Source organism: Pristis pectinata, chromosome 5 (genome assembly GCF_009764475.1).
Source record: "Pristis pectinata isolate sPriPec2 chromosome 5, sPriPec2.1.pri, whole genome shotgun sequence".
NCBI lineage: Eukaryota > Metazoa > Chordata > Chondrichthyes > Rhinopristiformes > Pristidae > Pristis > Pristis pectinata.
The window spans coordinates 29,455,175-29,472,500 of record NC_067409.1 but is presented as its reverse complement, the minus strand read 5'-3'; the positions used below and the strand labels follow the sequence as shown (position 1 = coordinate 29,472,500).

General features: G+C 41.2%; 1 protein-coding gene across 1 annotated transcript in view; it reads left to right on the top strand.

Annotated features, from left to right (window-relative positions):
- The first annotated feature begins 200 nt into the window (after nucleotides 1-200).
- The window catches only part of apbb1ip (amyloid beta (A4) precursor protein-binding, family B, member 1 interacting protein), a 104,155-nt gene continuing 87,029 nt past the window's right edge, over nucleotides 201-17,326 (top strand). Inside the window, exon 1 of the mRNA XM_052016203.1 lies at nucleotides 201-324. The gene's annotated coding sequence lies outside the window, so the exon portion shown is untranslated. The remainder of the gene's footprint in view (nucleotides 325-17,326) is intronic.

Genomic DNA, 17,326 nt, shown 5'->3' with positions numbered 1-17,326 from the left:
GTTGTCCTATGAGGAGAAATTAATGAACAAGAAATGAGAGAAAGTAAATGTAACTGAGAAACAAAGCTGACTCGATTAGATGGAAATGGATACAGTGAGTGAGCAATGCACCTTATCCAGTAGGTGGCATTTGGCTCCAAGAGACCTTTACTACTTTAAATTATTTTTAACGAACATTCAACCAATTTCCGTTGAGACAGGAAACAGTCAGACCCAGAATTGATTGTTAACCCTCAGACTCAAGCTAGAAGACGTTGAATATTACAAAATTCATGGTCACTGAACAAATCTGAAACTGTTTTGAAGTTCTGAAGATACTTAAAGGTGAGTTTTGTTCCATTTCATCATACTTACAAATACTTTTGAAAAGATAACATTGGAACCCAGAGTAGCACATGGAGTGAGAGTGAACTGCGATAACTCAGATTCCATTGTTGGCATTGCTTACTAAGAGATTTGTCAAACTTTTAAAGCCATAACTCAAGTAATGAAAATTCACAGCTGGAAAAAAAAGTGACAAAGTAACGTCTCGGAAAACTTATTTGTTTTGATGTTGTAAACCATGCTCCACTCATATTGTCAAGAATTTAAATCCTGTTTGCGCTCTACATCATAAGGAGCTGAATATAATGGTATGAAACAACTCCAGTATCCTGTGTTGGCTTTCTTTCAGTTGCATTGAATTTTCTCATAACTATAATATTGCCTGAAGTTCCCAACCAAATGAGTTGACAAAATAGAAGTTCATAATAATCATGAACTAACCACTAAAGATATCATCCTGACCACATTAGAAACAAACAATGTTTTGGATGTTGAAGTGACATTATATAGAGTCATAGAGCAATATAGCACAATACAGGTGCTTTGTGAAGGAAAAGGCAAGAGTAATTATTGAATAGGGCAGAAGAAAAACTGGAATTTGATATCCTACAGAACCGTGATGTTTCTTTCAAGCAGAAGAATAAGATGACTGAAACTTTTAAGCCCAGAAGGAGAATTTCTGAGCATAATCTGTGAACATGTATGTGCACTCACCTAAACCTCTGTTAAATCCTACTTTAGGATAGAAATAATATATAAGTTGCATTTGTGAAGCTACAGTACAGCCTTTTTCTACAACACCCATATACACTATACACAGTCTGGTCTTTGAGCACCAGAGTAATTTGGCAGCAGTTCCTGAGCTTCAGCCCGGGAATACACCAGAAGTTCTGTAGAGATGGAGTAATGATTGTGCAGAGCCAGGCTTTGAAATAAGGCTGTAATTATTAACTCACTTGCTTCAAATCTCTGGCCTCTCCTTTAAATCTTTGGAATGCCACTGTCAGTAGAAGGTAGTGGAACAGACTAATTCAATGTGGAAAATAACCTATATCCAATTTTTAGGATAGCATTATATAAGAATTTGAAATGTGAACCCAGTAAGGTTACTTAGTGTGTGGGCACATCATTTATCAACCCACACAAGAAAATCTAAAAATGCTGTACAGGCAAAGAGGATTGATATGATGGTATTAATAATGAGCAATTCTTTCATAGGGCTTAAACATTAAAACATTAACCTGGAGCAATCTTCAACGGGAGGCCAAAGGCACTCTTTCTCCTTTGTGTCAGGGTCTGTGATGGTCCAGATGAATTTGGTTGCCACTCTTCTACCACCTGTCTAGAATTATCTGAAGTGGGTAATGGAGCAACTGTTGACAGTGAAAGACTGGCTTGCATTCTCCACTCAGTGGCTTGCAAAGGGTGCCGTGAGATGGAGGACTCAGAATTCTCCTCCTTGTTCTCAGAGGAGTAACTCCATTCATTTTACAGTCACAGAGGAAACTCTAACACACGCTTTGTGGGCATGGAATGGAGAGGGCTGGTGATGTGGGGTAGTTTCTTGTCTTTCCTTCTTGCATGAGCTAGGCATAAAACCAAGGGTGCAATTGCTACACTTATATCCTGGTTACAAAGCATAATGAATCTTATTGGTGTCAATTAGCAAAAAACAAAGGCTATCACCGACTTTAGGCCAGTATCTCATCTGCTTGCAGGACTGTGGTCTTGATGACAACTCACTTTATGTACATGGTCCCTTTAACATAGTAAAATATCCCATGGCAACTCGCAGATTAAATTGAGAGAAGGTTGAGTTCTGAGGGGAAAAATGTCCTGGCAATTGTTCATTTATACTGTCTGAGGATGTGGTCAGACTTAAAACTGACAGCATTTTTGTTTTCCCTTTTCTCAAGAAAATCATGTTGATTTTAAAACAGGCACATGAAACTTATATTGTTTTTCTGACACCTAAATGGGTCAACTGCTGTGCAATGTTCAAAACTGCTTTTTGTTGAGCTATTTAGCTACATTGGACTGAGTCACAATCAACACCATTCACTCACAGGGCAGTCAGCTTTTAATAATATTGAGGCCTTCCTGTGTGAAGTACACGTCTCCTGCAGTTGTACACAAATTGCTGTAAAGCTCCCTGCCAAACAAATCTTATGTGTGCTGACCCAAACTGGGATCCCAGTTATCATAGTCCCAGATGGTTTTAGCTGGGAAAATTAGGTGACAAGAAACCACAGAAATCCTGCAAAAAGAAAAGCATTTTCATGTTCATCAGATAAGAAGCAGCCAAGATTACTGATGACACAAAAATAGGTGGGTTACAATCATGAGGAATTAACCTTGTAAACCTACATCCTACATTAAATAGGGAAATGAAAACTCTGTGCAATACACCAGTCATGTGCTCACCAGCACCCAGTAAAGTTACATCAGAACTTCCTTATGTTTACACTCCATAACAATGTTGAGGAGGACACAACAAGCCTGCAAAGGGATATGAATAGGTTGACTAAGTGGCCAAGAAGTTGACAGGTGAATTATAATAGGGGAAAATGTCCAGGTTATTCACTTTGGATACAAGTTATTATTAAGCCAAGTGAGACTATAAAATGTTGTGTTACAAAGGGATCTGGAATGTTTGCCCATAAAACTCAAAGGGCTGGCATGCCAATTAGAAAGACTAATGGAAGGTTGGTCTTTATTGCAAGAGGTATGGAGTATAAACATAAAGAAGTTTTGATGTAACTTTACAGGGTGCTGGTGAGCCCATAACTGGTGTTTTGCATAGAGTTTTTGTCTCCCTATTTAAGGAAGGATGTACTGCTAGGAAGGTTCACTGGCTTACTTCCTGGGATGAATGGGTTGAAGTATGAAGAGAGTTTGAGCAGGTTGAATCTATACTCATTGGAGTACAGAAGAACATCATAGTTTTAAGGTGAGAGGTAAGAGTTTTAAAGGGGATCTGAGGGTAAGTATTTTACACAGAGAGTGGTTGATATCTGGAACACAGTGCCAGAGGAGGTGGTGCAATTAGATACAATTACTATGTTTAAGGGGCATTTAGATAGACACTTAAATGGGAAATGCATAGAAGAATGTGGTCCTAATGCAGGCAAATTGGATTAGTGCAGATGGCTAAAAAGGTCAGCATGGATGTTGTGGGCTGAAGGGCCTGTTTCTATAATGTGCAACTCCATGACTTTAAAGAGAGGTGACCTTATTGAAATACCTCAAATTTGATGGAAGTTGACAAGGTAGATGATGGGAAAATGTTTCCTCAGTGAGGTATATCTTAAATTGGGAAGCATTGTTTCAGAATAAGGATCACCCATTTCAGTTGGAGATGAGAAAGAATTTCTTTTCGCAGAAGGATACATTTGAACTCTACCCCAGAGAGCTATGAAGGCAGATTCAAGGCAGATATTGATGGATATTTCAACTGCAAGGGATTGTGAGGAGAGCTCAGACAAATAGTGTTGAAACCAGGAATGGATCAGCCATCATCTCACTGAATGGCAGAGCAGTATCAGCGATCTAATTGCTTCTAGTTTCTTATGTTCTTATGTTCTTAATGAGTGAAAAAAATAAGAGAAATATATTTAACAAAATAAGTAGCACTAAAACCATTCTCCACCCTCCCTTGAAGCTCTGACTTCAGGAAGAAGTCCTTAAGTGATCACACCACAATACAAAGGCACACTAGTGTGAACTTGTGACTTTCAGAGGTTGAGGAGAAACCTCAGGTAGCTAACAAGTACATGTGCTGATCTCAAAGTCAAAGTCAAAGTCACCGTCACCCTCACTTACAGAAATTTTGCCATGGGATCCTTGTATGTCTCTCCCAGCTAGTACATGCAATTTGCTGTTCACTCTTACTTTGAAGATGTCAAAAAAAGCCATACCAGCAATGTGAGCAGCCTTTGATTTGTAGATAATGCCAGTTTTGCATGGGGTTCTGTCTCTGCTGCTCATGCCCTTACGAACACCCCTCTGGGAACTTCCTGCTATATTTGCACTTTGGACTACAATGCTGACTTCTGTAAACACTGTTCTTCAGCAACTTCTGCAAGTTTCTCTGCTCTTGACCCCAAACGGTCCCCCATCCCATCACCAGAAGGACTTTGCCATTTCCTTCTCATCACTGTAGACTGTAGTCACCTGCAAACATGCCCCAACAGCCCCTCTAACTGGAAGAGTGCAAGTGGTATGTGAGGATTTCTTTCTGGGGACTGAACTGTGAGGAAAGGTTCAACTAACCTGGCAAATCTGATGTGTCAAGCCCACAGTTCCCAAAGCAAAAGCAATGTTAAACGAGACAGGCAACTAGCACAATTTTTTAACAATACACTAAAAGCTGGAGGAACTCAGCTAGTCAGGCAGTATCTATGGAGGGAAAGGGACAGGTGGCGTTTGGATCGACTGTCCTTCTTAGATACTGCCTGACCTAGAGAAACAAAGGACTGCAGATGCTGGAATATCCAGATGAAAAACACTATGATGCTGGAGGAACTCAGTCCTCGGCCTCCTCCACTGCCAGGAGAATTCCAAGCACAAACTGGAGGAACAGCACCTCATTTTCTCTCTTGGAACCTTGCAGCCTAATGGCATGGACATTGAATTCTCCCACTTTAGGTAATCCCCACCCCCCTTCCCCACAACCACCCCCGCTATGCTTCTTCCCTTTCCTAGCCTCTTTCTTTCTACCCTTTTTTGCCTTTCTCTCCTTACCTTTGACCCATTCCCCTGGTGGATCTCCTCCCCCATACCTTCCTATCACTATCTCTTACCTGCATCTACCTTTCATCATCTTGTGCCCACCCCGCCACTCCTTTTTTGTCCACCCATCACTGCTCTGCTTTTCCCTCCTATATATTTTAGCCTTTATTTACAGCACGGTAACAGGTCCTTCTGGCACAATGAGTCCACGCCGCCCATTTAAACCCATGTTAACCTACCGGTACATCTTTGGAATGTGGAAGGAAACCAGAGCACCCAGAGGAAACCCATTGGAAACATTGACCGCCTGCTTTTCTCCATGGATGCTGCCTGGCCTGCTAAGTTCCTCCGGCTTTTTGTGTGTTGCTCCAGATTCTAGCATCTGTAGTCTCTTGTGTCTCCATAGTACTATTTTGGAACTGGGCTACTGAATTTTATAATTTCTTTAAAGTTTTTTGAAATAGCATGAGGGAGGTTGCTAACATTATACTTAAGGCTGGTAAAATAGCACAGGCAATTTAACAGGCCCCAGAGGCCTTCGCTTAACATTTACAATATTGCCATGTAAACATACAATATCTTGAGAGAGGCATGAGGTCCTTTGACATAAATAAACTAATGGCCACATAACAAACAGATGAATTTCATACAGATGTGTCAAGTGCTCAGGGCAACAGTGGATGTTCACAAGCTGTTTCAGAAGTGCAGTTACCCATCTGTGTTTTTGATGCAAAGCTGTTTTGAGTTTTAAAGTCCCAACGAACACCGTGAATGAAAGTCAAAAAAAAACTGCAGATGCTGGAAATCTGAAATAAAAACAGAAAATGTTGCAAACACTCAGCAGGTCAAGCAGCATCTATGAAAAGAGAAACAGTTGGTATTTCAGATCTAGGGAGGAGAGAAAATAAGTTAATTCATGATTGTGCCTCTCTTGTTGCAAAACTACCACAGCATCCTCACAAACACAGGGTCAGATCTTGACTTTGTGCTAGAGCATGAAGTGAGAGTGAATAGACAGCCCGATATAATGATGATGGAAATCAGGAGTGCTGTAAAACTGGCTAGTGACCTGCTCTCGCCCATTTTACCATAAGACTATAAGATACAGGAGCAGAATTAGGCCATTCAGCCCATTGAGTCTGCTCCACATGGCTGATTTATTTTTCAACCCCGTTCTCCTGCTTCCTCCCCATAACCTTAACCCCCTTATCAATTAAGAACTTATCAATCTTTGCCTTAAATACACCCAATGACTTGACCTCCACAGCCCTCTGTGCCAATGCCAAGATCTGCCCCAGCGTTTGTGAGGATATCCTGTGGCACAATTACTGCAGTGTATTGATTACTACAATTATATTGATGTGGGGAACCAATTTTACACTAACAATCTGAAGGTTGATTTTATTCAGTTTATTTGCTCCCTAATTAATGCTGGAGAGACACTGCTATAAGCTCAAGTGCACTTTAACCACTGACTTTCTTGAGTATCTGATGTTGACACAGAAATTGCTAGGTTATTTCTGACACCATGATGAGGTTCAGAACTTACAACCACATCATCTCTAAGAGCACTTATTTCAAACACAGCAACTCCACCCAGTTGTACCTTCCTTAAGTCATATATTGTTAATACCGTCTTCTATACCTTGGTTACAGCGAGACTAAGCTATTTCAAAACACCTCTGGTTAGCCTCATATGTTCTGAGACCGTCCAAAACTTTGTTTCCTGCCCTAAATTGCCCTAAGATTTTAGAGTCATGGAGCCACAGAGTCATAGAGTTGTGGAGTTGTAGAGTCACAGAGTCACGGAGTCACAAAGTCACAGAGTCACAGAGTCATGGGATTATAGAGTCATAAAACCGTAGAGTCATAGAATTATAGTTCAACCGTTCCTATGCAACCTTCACGTCTCTGCTCACTGACTTACACTGGCATCCAGTTAAGCAACATCTCGATTTCAAAATATTCATCCTTGTTCTACAAATCTTACTGTGACCTAGACCTCCCCATCATTGTACATAAGAACATAAGGAATAGAAACAAGAGTAGGCCATCCTGCCCTTCAAGCCTGATCCACCATTCATCAAGAACTTGCTGATCTTCTCCTTAATGCATTTTCCTGCATCATCCTCATATTCTCTTCATGTCCAGAAATCTACCAATCATTGGTTTGAATTAACTGAATGATACAGCCTCCCCTGTCCTCTCGGGTAGAGAATTCGAAAGATCCACCATTCTCTGCAAGAAAAAATTTCTCCTCATCTCAGTCCAAAACAGCCTAACTCTTTATCTGAAACTGTGACCACTGGTTATAGATTTCTCAGCTGGAGGAAACATCCTTATCATGTCCAGCCTGTGGAGCCTTGCGAGAATTTTGTCATGAGATCTCCTCCTATTTTTCTAAACTCTAGCAAATAGAGGCCTGGACTACTCTATCCCTTCCCTCAGAGTAAACTTGATGTTTCTGTGGCCGCAGGTGGTATGTTGGGCATTCTGAAAGGGGAAGTCGCGGTACATGTCGATACTAATGACATAGGTAGACAGAGGGATGAGGTCCCACAACATGAATTTAGGGAATTAGGTAGAAGGTTAAAGAACAGGACCTCCAAGGTTGTAATCTCTGGATTACTTCCAGTGTCATGTGCTAGTGAGTATAGAAGTAGGAAGATAGGTCAGATGAATGTGTGACAAAGGGGTTGGTGCAAGAGGGTAAGCTTTAGATACTTAGATCATGGGGACCACTTCTGGGGCAAGTGGGACCTGTACAAGTAGGGTGGATTGCACCTGAACTGGAAGAGTTCCAATATCCTTACAGGGAGGTTTGCTCGAGCTGTTGAGGAGGCTTTATACTAACTTGGCCAGGGAATTATGTCACAGAGCAGTAGTACAGCAGGTGGGGAAATGTAATCCACATGGTCACATACAAACTTCATGCAGACTGCACCCAAGGTCAGGATCAAACTCAGGTCCCTGGAGCTGTGAAGCAGAGGCACTAATTGATGCACTTGCCATGCTCTTGCCTACTCACTCAGCTTGTCTATATCCCCTTGAAGCTTCTTTAAATCTTCCTCCATATTCAAATATAACATTATAATGTTAATAAAGCTAGAGAACACAACAGTATAATGTAGCCATACATAGCAGAGTACAAACTTTTTTCCATGATATTGCATTGAAATAAAATGTGTCCATCGTTAGGGACACGATACCATGATGTAACAAGGCACATTAAACTGAGACTGTATTGAACATAATTGTGTGGGTACATCTTGATCTTCTGTATCTCCCCTTGTTCTTTTCTCTCTTCCAATTCAGGTTTTCATCAATATTTTACACGACCACGTTATTTGTCATACATTGTAAATACTGCCCGGCCATATCCTTATCCTTCTATTCCTGAACCTCAAGAATTCATTTTGATTGTGCCAACGCAGCCACAGGGAGCTGATGTCTATTTGTTTTAGCCTCAGGAATGTAATGTGCCCTGCATCTGCGAAGAATCTTGTTCCTGTTATATTTGATCAATATAAATTCTTTATCGATATGGTAAAATATCTAATTCTGTGTAGCTGAATATTTGGAGTAAGAGAGGGAATGCCTTGTACCTACATTATGAATAAATCATTACATCTTCATTAAGCTTTGCCAAAGGAGATTTCTGAAATTGATTATGTCAGAATAATGATTACAAAGAAGGCCCAGTTATCATACTGAGGCTATGAGATCTACAAATATTAGATGCTCCTAAACATTCTCTTTATCAGCAGGCATGGTAGCGTAGCAGTTAGCGTAATGCTATTACAGCACCAGCGACCTGGGTTCAATTCCGGCCGCTGTCTGCAAGGAGTTTGTACATTCTCCCCGTGTCTGCGTGGGTTTCCTCCGGGTGCTCCAGTTTCCTCCCACATTCCAAAGACGTACGGGTTAGGAAGTTGTGGACGTGCTATGTTGGCGCCAGAAGCGTGGCGACACTTGCGGGCTGCCCCCAGAACACTACGCAAAAGATGCAGTTCACTGTGTGTTTTGATGTACATGTGACTAATAAAGATATCTATTGAGTTCTGACAGACAGTTTAGGATGGGCAATGACAATGTAGTGATTTATACTTTTCATAAGGCATTTAGCATTTAGTTCAGTCAAGTCCAAGCATATTTCAGGAAGTGCTTAAGATGCTTGGTTTATGCCCTAAGTAACTAAGAAGTTCCTGTTGGTGCCCTTGACACCAGAACAGAAGCATTCACTGGCATTGTTATCTCTCACTTTGAGGAACTAAAATCACTCCAAAAAAGGAAGAAAGAGGAGTTCCATATTGTAGGTCAACTTTCAAGTTTATTTTTCAAAGTTAAGGGATTGAAGTGTTCGAGTGAGGACTAAAGAACAGCATGAGCAAGGGAAGAGTGAAGAAAAGCTTCTCCCAGCAGTCCTCATATGTCTGCGGTGATACTTAACTAACTTCGAGGGGCATGTTAAACATCCATATACATATACACTCACGGGCATTCACAGGTATCCTCACTGGCGCTCATGCCCCTGCAGCTTGCCACACATCACCTTCATCCTCACCTCTCCCCTGATCTTGCACTTGCCCCCATTCCTGTGGAGTTTGTGAGGAATTGCCTGGGTGCCTACAAATTCAAGAGCACCTGCAGCTTTCTGAAACAATACTTTATAAATAAAGGCTGGATTTGATGATAAATAAGCTGAGGGATTTGAATCTCCTCGACTTCACTCTCATCACATTCAAGAAAGGGAGTAGAGATAGCCCAGGGAATTATAGACCGGTGAGTCTTACCTCAGTGGTTGGTAAGCTGATGGAGAAGATCCTGAGAGGTAGGATTTATGAACATTTGGAGAAGTATAATATGATTAGGAATAGTCAGCATGGCTTTGTCAAGGGCATGTCCTGTCTTACGAGCCTGATTAAATTTTTTGAGGATGTGACTAAGCACATCGATGAAGGGAGAGTAGTAAATGTAGTGTATATGGATTTCAGCAAGGTGTTTGATAAGGTACCCCATGCGAGGCTTATGGAGAAGGTGAGGAGACATGGGATCCAAGGGGACATTGCAGTGTGGATCCAGAACTGGCTGGCCCACAGAAGGCAAAGAGTGGATGTTGAAGGGTCGTATTCTGAGTGGAGGTCGGTGACCAGTGGTGTACCTCAGGGATCTGTACTGGGACCCTTACTCTTTGTGATTTTTATAAACGACCTGGATGAGAAACTGGAGGGGTGGGTTAGTAAGTTTGCGGATGACACGAAAGTTGGGGGTGTTGTGGATAGTTTGGAGGGCTGTCACAGGTTACAGAGGGACATAGATAGGATGCAGAGTTGGACTGAGAAGTGGCAGATGCAGTTCAAGCCCAGATAAGTGTGAAGTGGTTCATTTTGGTAGGTCAAATATGTTGGTGGAATATAGTATTAATGGTAGGACTCCTGGCAGTGTGGAAGATCAGAGGGATCTTGGGGTCCGAGTCCATAGGGCGCCCAAAGCGGCTGTGCTGGTTGACTCTGTGGTTAAGAAGGCATATGATGTATTGTCCTTCATCAATCGGGGAATTGAATTTAGGAGCCGTGAGGTATTGTTGCAGCTATATAGGTCCCTGGTCAGACCCCACTTGGAGTATTGTGCTCAGTTCTGGTCACCTCACTACAGGAAAGATGTGGAAACTATAGAGAGGGTGCAGCAGAGACTTACAGGATGCTGCCTGGAATGCGGAGCGTGCCTTATGAAAGCAGATTGAGGGAACTTGGCCTTTTCTCCTTGGAGAGACGGAGGATGAGGGGGGAACCTGATAGAGGTGTATAAGATGATGAGAGGTATTGATCGGGTAGATAGTCAGAGGCTTTTCCCCAGGGCTGAATTGGTGGCCACAAGAGGACATATGTTTAAGGTACTGGGGAGTAGATATAGAGGACATGTCAGGGGTAAGTTTTTTACTCAGAGAGTGGTGAGTGTGTGGAATGGGCTGCCGGAAACAGTGGTGGAGGCGGATACGATAGGGTCTTTCAAGAGACTGTTAGATAGGTACATGGAGCTGAGTAAAATAGAGGGCTATGGGTAAGCCTAGTAATTTCTAGGGTAGGGACATGTTCGGCACAGCTTTGTGGGCCGAAGGTCCTGAATTGTGCTGTAGTTTTTCTACGTTCTATGTTTTATGTTTCTATGTTTTCTATCACATTTCAGTAATAAACAGCTTGTTTTGACCCTTCTGTCATGATCCAAGCCATGATGAAAATCAGCTGAGATTGAAGCCCACATTGATTTAGACCTTCCTAAAGGACATGCAGAAAAGAAAAGATCATTGCTTAGAAATTGATTCCTATTCCTATGATTCTCTCTGATTCTATGAGTCTATAATTAAATGTATTATATAACGGCAGTTACCGCTTCTGAAATTTCTGTACATTGAAATGTAACCATTTTCCAATGGTCAAGAATGAAAAATATTCATTGGATTCAGGCAGTTCAACCATATGAAAGTGAAAAAGTTAAAAGTCTGTTTACCTTACAGTATTTTAGAGAAACATAATAACAGATGGTTTGTAAAATTAGAAAATGCTGGAAATATCCTCAGCGGGTCAGGTAACATCTGTGGGGAGAGAAATAGATTTAACATTTCAGGCTGACAACTTTTTATCAGAACTGAAAAAAAAAATCCAACAAGTGAAGGTTGGTAGGTCGATTGGCTGCTGTAAATTGCTCCCAGTGTAGGTGGGCAGCAAGTGAATCGGGGGAAGGTGGAAGTGGGAATTGACGGGGATGTGAGACAAAAATTGGTGTTTGATGGCATGGACTCAACGGCTGAAGGGCCTGTTTCTGTGCTGTATAACTGCATGAATCCATGAGAGGCAGGGAATGAGGGAAGCGCAGGAAAGATCAGAAGAAGGTTAAGGGGGAAAACCAGGGAAATTAATTGACAAATGCGATTATGGTGCATGGCAAAAGACTGGTACCATCAGGACAAGTAAAGAAATAAAAGATGGGTCCAGAGAAAGCATAAATAGAAAAAGAAAAATCATTACCAGCAGCCGATATCTACAATGAATTTTGCATTTTGTTGCAAGGGTATGGCTTTAAAGTAACGGGTGGGAAGTTCAAGGGAGATATCAGAGGGAGGTTTTTTACCCAGAGAGTGGTTGGGGCATGGAATGCGCTGCCTGGGGTAGTGGTGGAGGCAGGTAGGTTGGTCAAATTCAAGAGATTGTTAGATAAGCATATGGAGGAATTTAAAAGAGGGGGATATGTGGGAGGAAGGGGTTAGATAGTCTTAGGTGTGGTTTAAAGGTCGGCACAACATTATGGGCCAAAGGTCCTGTATTGTGCTGTACTGTTCCATGGTTCTATGGTTCTTTGATCTTCTTGCTGAATAGAGACAACATTTTGTGAAGTAATTTAATAATTGACAGGAGAAAGGAAAATCAAGAGGACTCTGATATATCTACGGGGAGCGGGTTCATAGGAGATGATGTCAGTAGAGATAATTAATCCCTCTTTCTTTGAAATTTATAAGCAACTATGTCAAATTTAGAAATGAAAATCAAAGAAATTACAGACGCTGGAAGTCTGACCTGCTGAGTGTTTTCAGCATTTTCTGTTTTTTATTTCAGACTTCCAACCTTTGCAGTTTACTTTAATTTTCATTGACAGTTTCTGCACTTTAGGTATCCATTGTTCAATAGTAGGAGCAGTTGGAGGAGTAAAGGGCAGTGCGTGAGTGGTGTTCCTCAAGGAATGTGGTCATCTATGATTAAGCTACAGGACAAATAAGAATTTACCTCAATTAGTTCTTTGACTAAGTAATTTTGAACTGTGTTCACAGTATGACTGAAGCTATTTTGCCCATCATGCCTCTACCATCTCAGAAAAAGAGCTTTGAAGTCATTCTATTCTCTGGCTACTGCCTCATTTTTTTCCTTTCATTTTTATTTTCCTTATCTCATCCTCATTTTAGGTGGTCCCTTATGGTTGGGTTGACTTGCTTCACTACAGTTCTGTGGGTTCTAAGGTGACAGATAAGCCCAATGTGAGATCCTCAGGCTCTGCAAAAGGAGGGACATGTGGGGTTTGTTAGGGTGGATGGTGGGTAGCTTGGATCATTGTACATTCCTTCCATTGACTGTGCTTGGATCTCCTTGCCCTGTTGCTTCTCTGCCTTTTTGACTCAACTCAGTCTGGGAATCACCCGCCTCAGTAACAATATCACATTTTTTAAAGTCCCAGAATATTTCCTTGAAATCTCTAGCCACAGGGCTTAGAAAAGAAGGCTTGCTTCAAGAGTCAGGTGTCAGGTATGCGGACAATGTGCCCTGCCCATGGAAGCTGGTTGAGCACAATCAGATCCTCAGTGCCGGGGCAGGACACTGACATTGGTTTTCCTATTCTCCCAGTGGATCTGGAGGATTTCATGGAAGCAATGTAAGGGTTACTCCAGTGCTTTGAAGTGCATAGTATAAGTAGCCCACTCTCTCGAACATGCTTCTGGACAGTTCTTCTCTGTGTACAGACAATGTGCACACTCAGAGGCTGAGCTCCAAACCATTGTGGATTCCTTCACAGCAGTACATGAGAGCATACACCTCCCACTAAACACCTAACCATTATCCCTTTAAAAATTATTGGTTGTGCCATGCTCTCAGACTAGACATTTCAAACCATAATAAATCGAAAGAAAATTCTCCTCATTTCCCCTCTTGTTATCTTGCCAAATAACTTAAATCTATAGTGTAGTCAATGTCTCCCCATCTACACTATCAAAACTCTTCATAACTTAAATGCAAAATTCTCTCTTAGCCTCTGTTCTGAGAAATCTAATCCAAGCTTCTCTTGCCTCGCCATGTAAATGAGGGAGGCATGTTAATACTTTAATTCTGGTAAATCTCCCCTGCACCGTCATCAAAGATCAGTTTCATTGTTTGTTCCTTTTTTTATAAAATGCTGACGTATTTTCTGTGATCCCAGCATTTTATTCTTTTATTTATAGAGTCATGCCAAACCAGTCCATGCCAATCAAGATGCCTGTTTAAGCTATGCCCTCATTTGGCCCATATCCCTCTAACCCTTTCCTATCCACGTACCTGTCCAAGTGCCTTTTAAATGTTGTTATTGTACCTGCTTCAACCACTTCCTCTGGCAGCTCATTCCATATACGGACCACCCTCTGGATGGAAAAATTGCCACTCAGGTTCCTATTAAATCTCTCCCCTCTCACCTTAAATCTACGCCCTTTAGTTCTTGATTCCCCAACCCTGGGAAAAAGACTGTGTGCATTCACCCTATCTATGCCCCTCATGATTTTATATGCATTTCTGTCTCACTTAAACAACATACTAAAAAAAGCTGCGAAATGCATAAGAATTAACATGGGACTCTTTTGCCTGCGCAGCTTTGTGAGACTGACAAAGAGGAAATGTATATGGTAATATGATGAAATGTGTGATGAACCAGAGTAGAAATTATATATGTACTTCCTTCATATTATTAACACTCCTGTCTACTGGAATCCAAGCATCTTATTGGCTTGAAATAACCCTCTTATTTGCTGCTGCTTTGTAGGTTCAGACTTCATTTCATAACTTTGATTGATCTGATGTTAGAGTTGGTAGGAGAAATAGTCTGATCACTACTATGCTTCATGGGCTGGTTGTTGTTCTAATTTATCCAGTTGTCAACAGAAGATCCACCCAGTGTATCAAAAGCTGGCATTGTCTCAGAAAAGATTACACAGAATGTTTTCTTGTAATTGTGTGGTTAGGCCACACCACACCCAATCAGTTAATTTATGGAAGTACACATGTATAAATGAGCAAACACACAGTTCTCAACAGTTATTTTTAAGGTGCATTATGGATTTAATTAAATTCTCTCTGCCTTAGAATTATCCAAAATACTAGAGACGCCATAATAAGTGGAAACAACAATTCCTAACTCATGCAGATTGTACTAAAATTGGTCATGGGGCAAATAATTTTAAGACATACTATCCCGTCAGCCCGTACAATTTATGTGATTTTATTATTAAGCTGTAATTGACATCTTGTTCTCCATTCTTAAAGCTTGACCTTCCCCCTAGTCCCTGTCACATTGAATTCTGGTTTCTAAAGCACAATACCAACTACAGAAAATATTGCCGATTTAGAAAATAATGCCACAACTATAGAAAATATTTCCTGTTATGGGTACGATAGATCAGTAGCTTAGCACTCCGTAAGAACAAGCATAAGTACGTTGCTGCGTGGGGAGCCCATGTTTTTTGAACAGTGTCATCAGTTTTCTACTGCATACCGCATCCAAGAGCATTTGTATGTTCAATACATGTAGCATCTGATTTCCTCATCAAGGCAGGTGAAGTAATAATCATTTCACCAGATTATGAACCTGCCAAGCTGAACCATCAATAATTCTGGACCCCAACTCTTAAAGGACAGCTGACCGCTAATTCACACTGTTACTGGAAATCATTGAGGGAAATTGCATTTACATCAGCCTTAACCAGGTGCTACAAAGGTTCTGTCACTGGGCAGAGTGTGGGCTTCCACTTCAGTAACTTGATATGCTCATGGAAGAGAAAGAGAGCTGCAAGGAAGTGCTTTCTGCCTATGTGCCTCATGGAAAGAGAAGTGTCAGTGACAGAAATAACTACAAGCTTTACAATCCCAAAATAGAATTGTTCCCAAATATTGCAGCATCCTTCTAATAAATGAAGTGGTTGTAAAAAGGAAATTATTCTTTCACAGGAGTTTTTATTTTATTTCACTCATGACAAAGGCCAGTCACAAGCTGCACCCCATTCTATTTAGAAAGATAAATAATAGGAGAAAAATTAAACATTCTGCTTTCCTTTGAATAGGCCCACTTATACCAGGGCATGTTTACAACGATAACACACTTCACCGGCTTTTGTAAAGAGTTACATGCAGTTGTGCCAGTTCTCATTCAAAAATGGATTTAGTTATGCCTCAAAGGCTTAAACAGTTGGGTGATTATGGCATAACAGTTTTTCCAGTGACTTCCTGTAATGAACTCACCAATCACTTGTCATCCCATGATTAATAATTACAGGCCAGTGAGGACTCCGTTGTCAAGTTTTACTAGCTAAAGACTAAAGACCATTTTTCACTCAGCAACCTCCAGCTTTCGAACATGATTGCTCAAGAGTGTTAGGGGAACCACAAAAGGAGGATTATTGTAGGAATAGTGTAAATGGATGGTTGATAGTCGGTGTAGACTTGGTGGGCTGAAGGGCCTGCTTCCATGCTGTGTATCTATGACAAAATGCCAGATAAGCAACATGTTCAACCAATGGTTTGACCCCAAAATGCAAAACAAACTTTGCAACCATAGCAGCTTTAAAGGGTTACATGGAGTGAAGTGATTCTACCGACATGGTGGTGCAGTGGTTAGTGCTATTACCTTACAGCTCCAGAGACCTGGGTTTGATCTGACCTTGCATGCTATCTGTGTGGAGCTTGCATGTGAGGGTTTCCTCCAGGTGCTCTGGTCTCCTCCCACATCCCAAAGAAATGCCTGTCCGTAGGATAATTGCCTGCTTAAACTGGGCCTAGTGCAGGTGAGTGACAGGAGAATAAGGTAGTAGGGGGAGTTATTGAAGATGCAAAAGGAAAAATAGGATTAATGTAGATGGTTAGTGCAGATGTGTTGGGACAAAGGACCTGTTTCTGTGCTGTACCACGCTATGATTATTAGGAAATTAATAGGATCATGTGGAGCTCCAGTTTTAGCTGAAGCCCAATGTAACTACAGTTTGAGAGTAAAATTGGAAGACTAAAATTAGTGTCCAATTACCTCAGTGGGCATGGTAATTGGAATTGCTGCTGAAAATTGTTATTTTTATTTCTTTGAGGAGGTTATTGTGCTGGATTGTTAAAAACACTCAGTACTGGATTGTACAAATGTTCAGTGATGGGAGAGTAGGACATTTCTACTTGTAACGTTACCCATCTCAGACTCAAGTCAGTCGCCAAAAAATGCATCCTATCTTCTGGAGTAAGCACTACATCAGTTTCTCAAAGCAGCCACAAGCTGCCCACACCCTTGACAATGAAAAGTATTTTTAAATAGTTTGGTTAAAGGCTTTGTTAACTAACTGTGGTGAAGAATGAGGTGATTTCATTGAAATGTATAAAATTATTAAGGGAATGGGCAAGGTGGTTGCGGAACTGATGTTTCCTCTGTCGGAGTCACAGCCTGAAAATTAAGAGGCTGGCCATTCAGAAGATCATTAAAAGCAAAATTTTTCACCCAGCTCAAA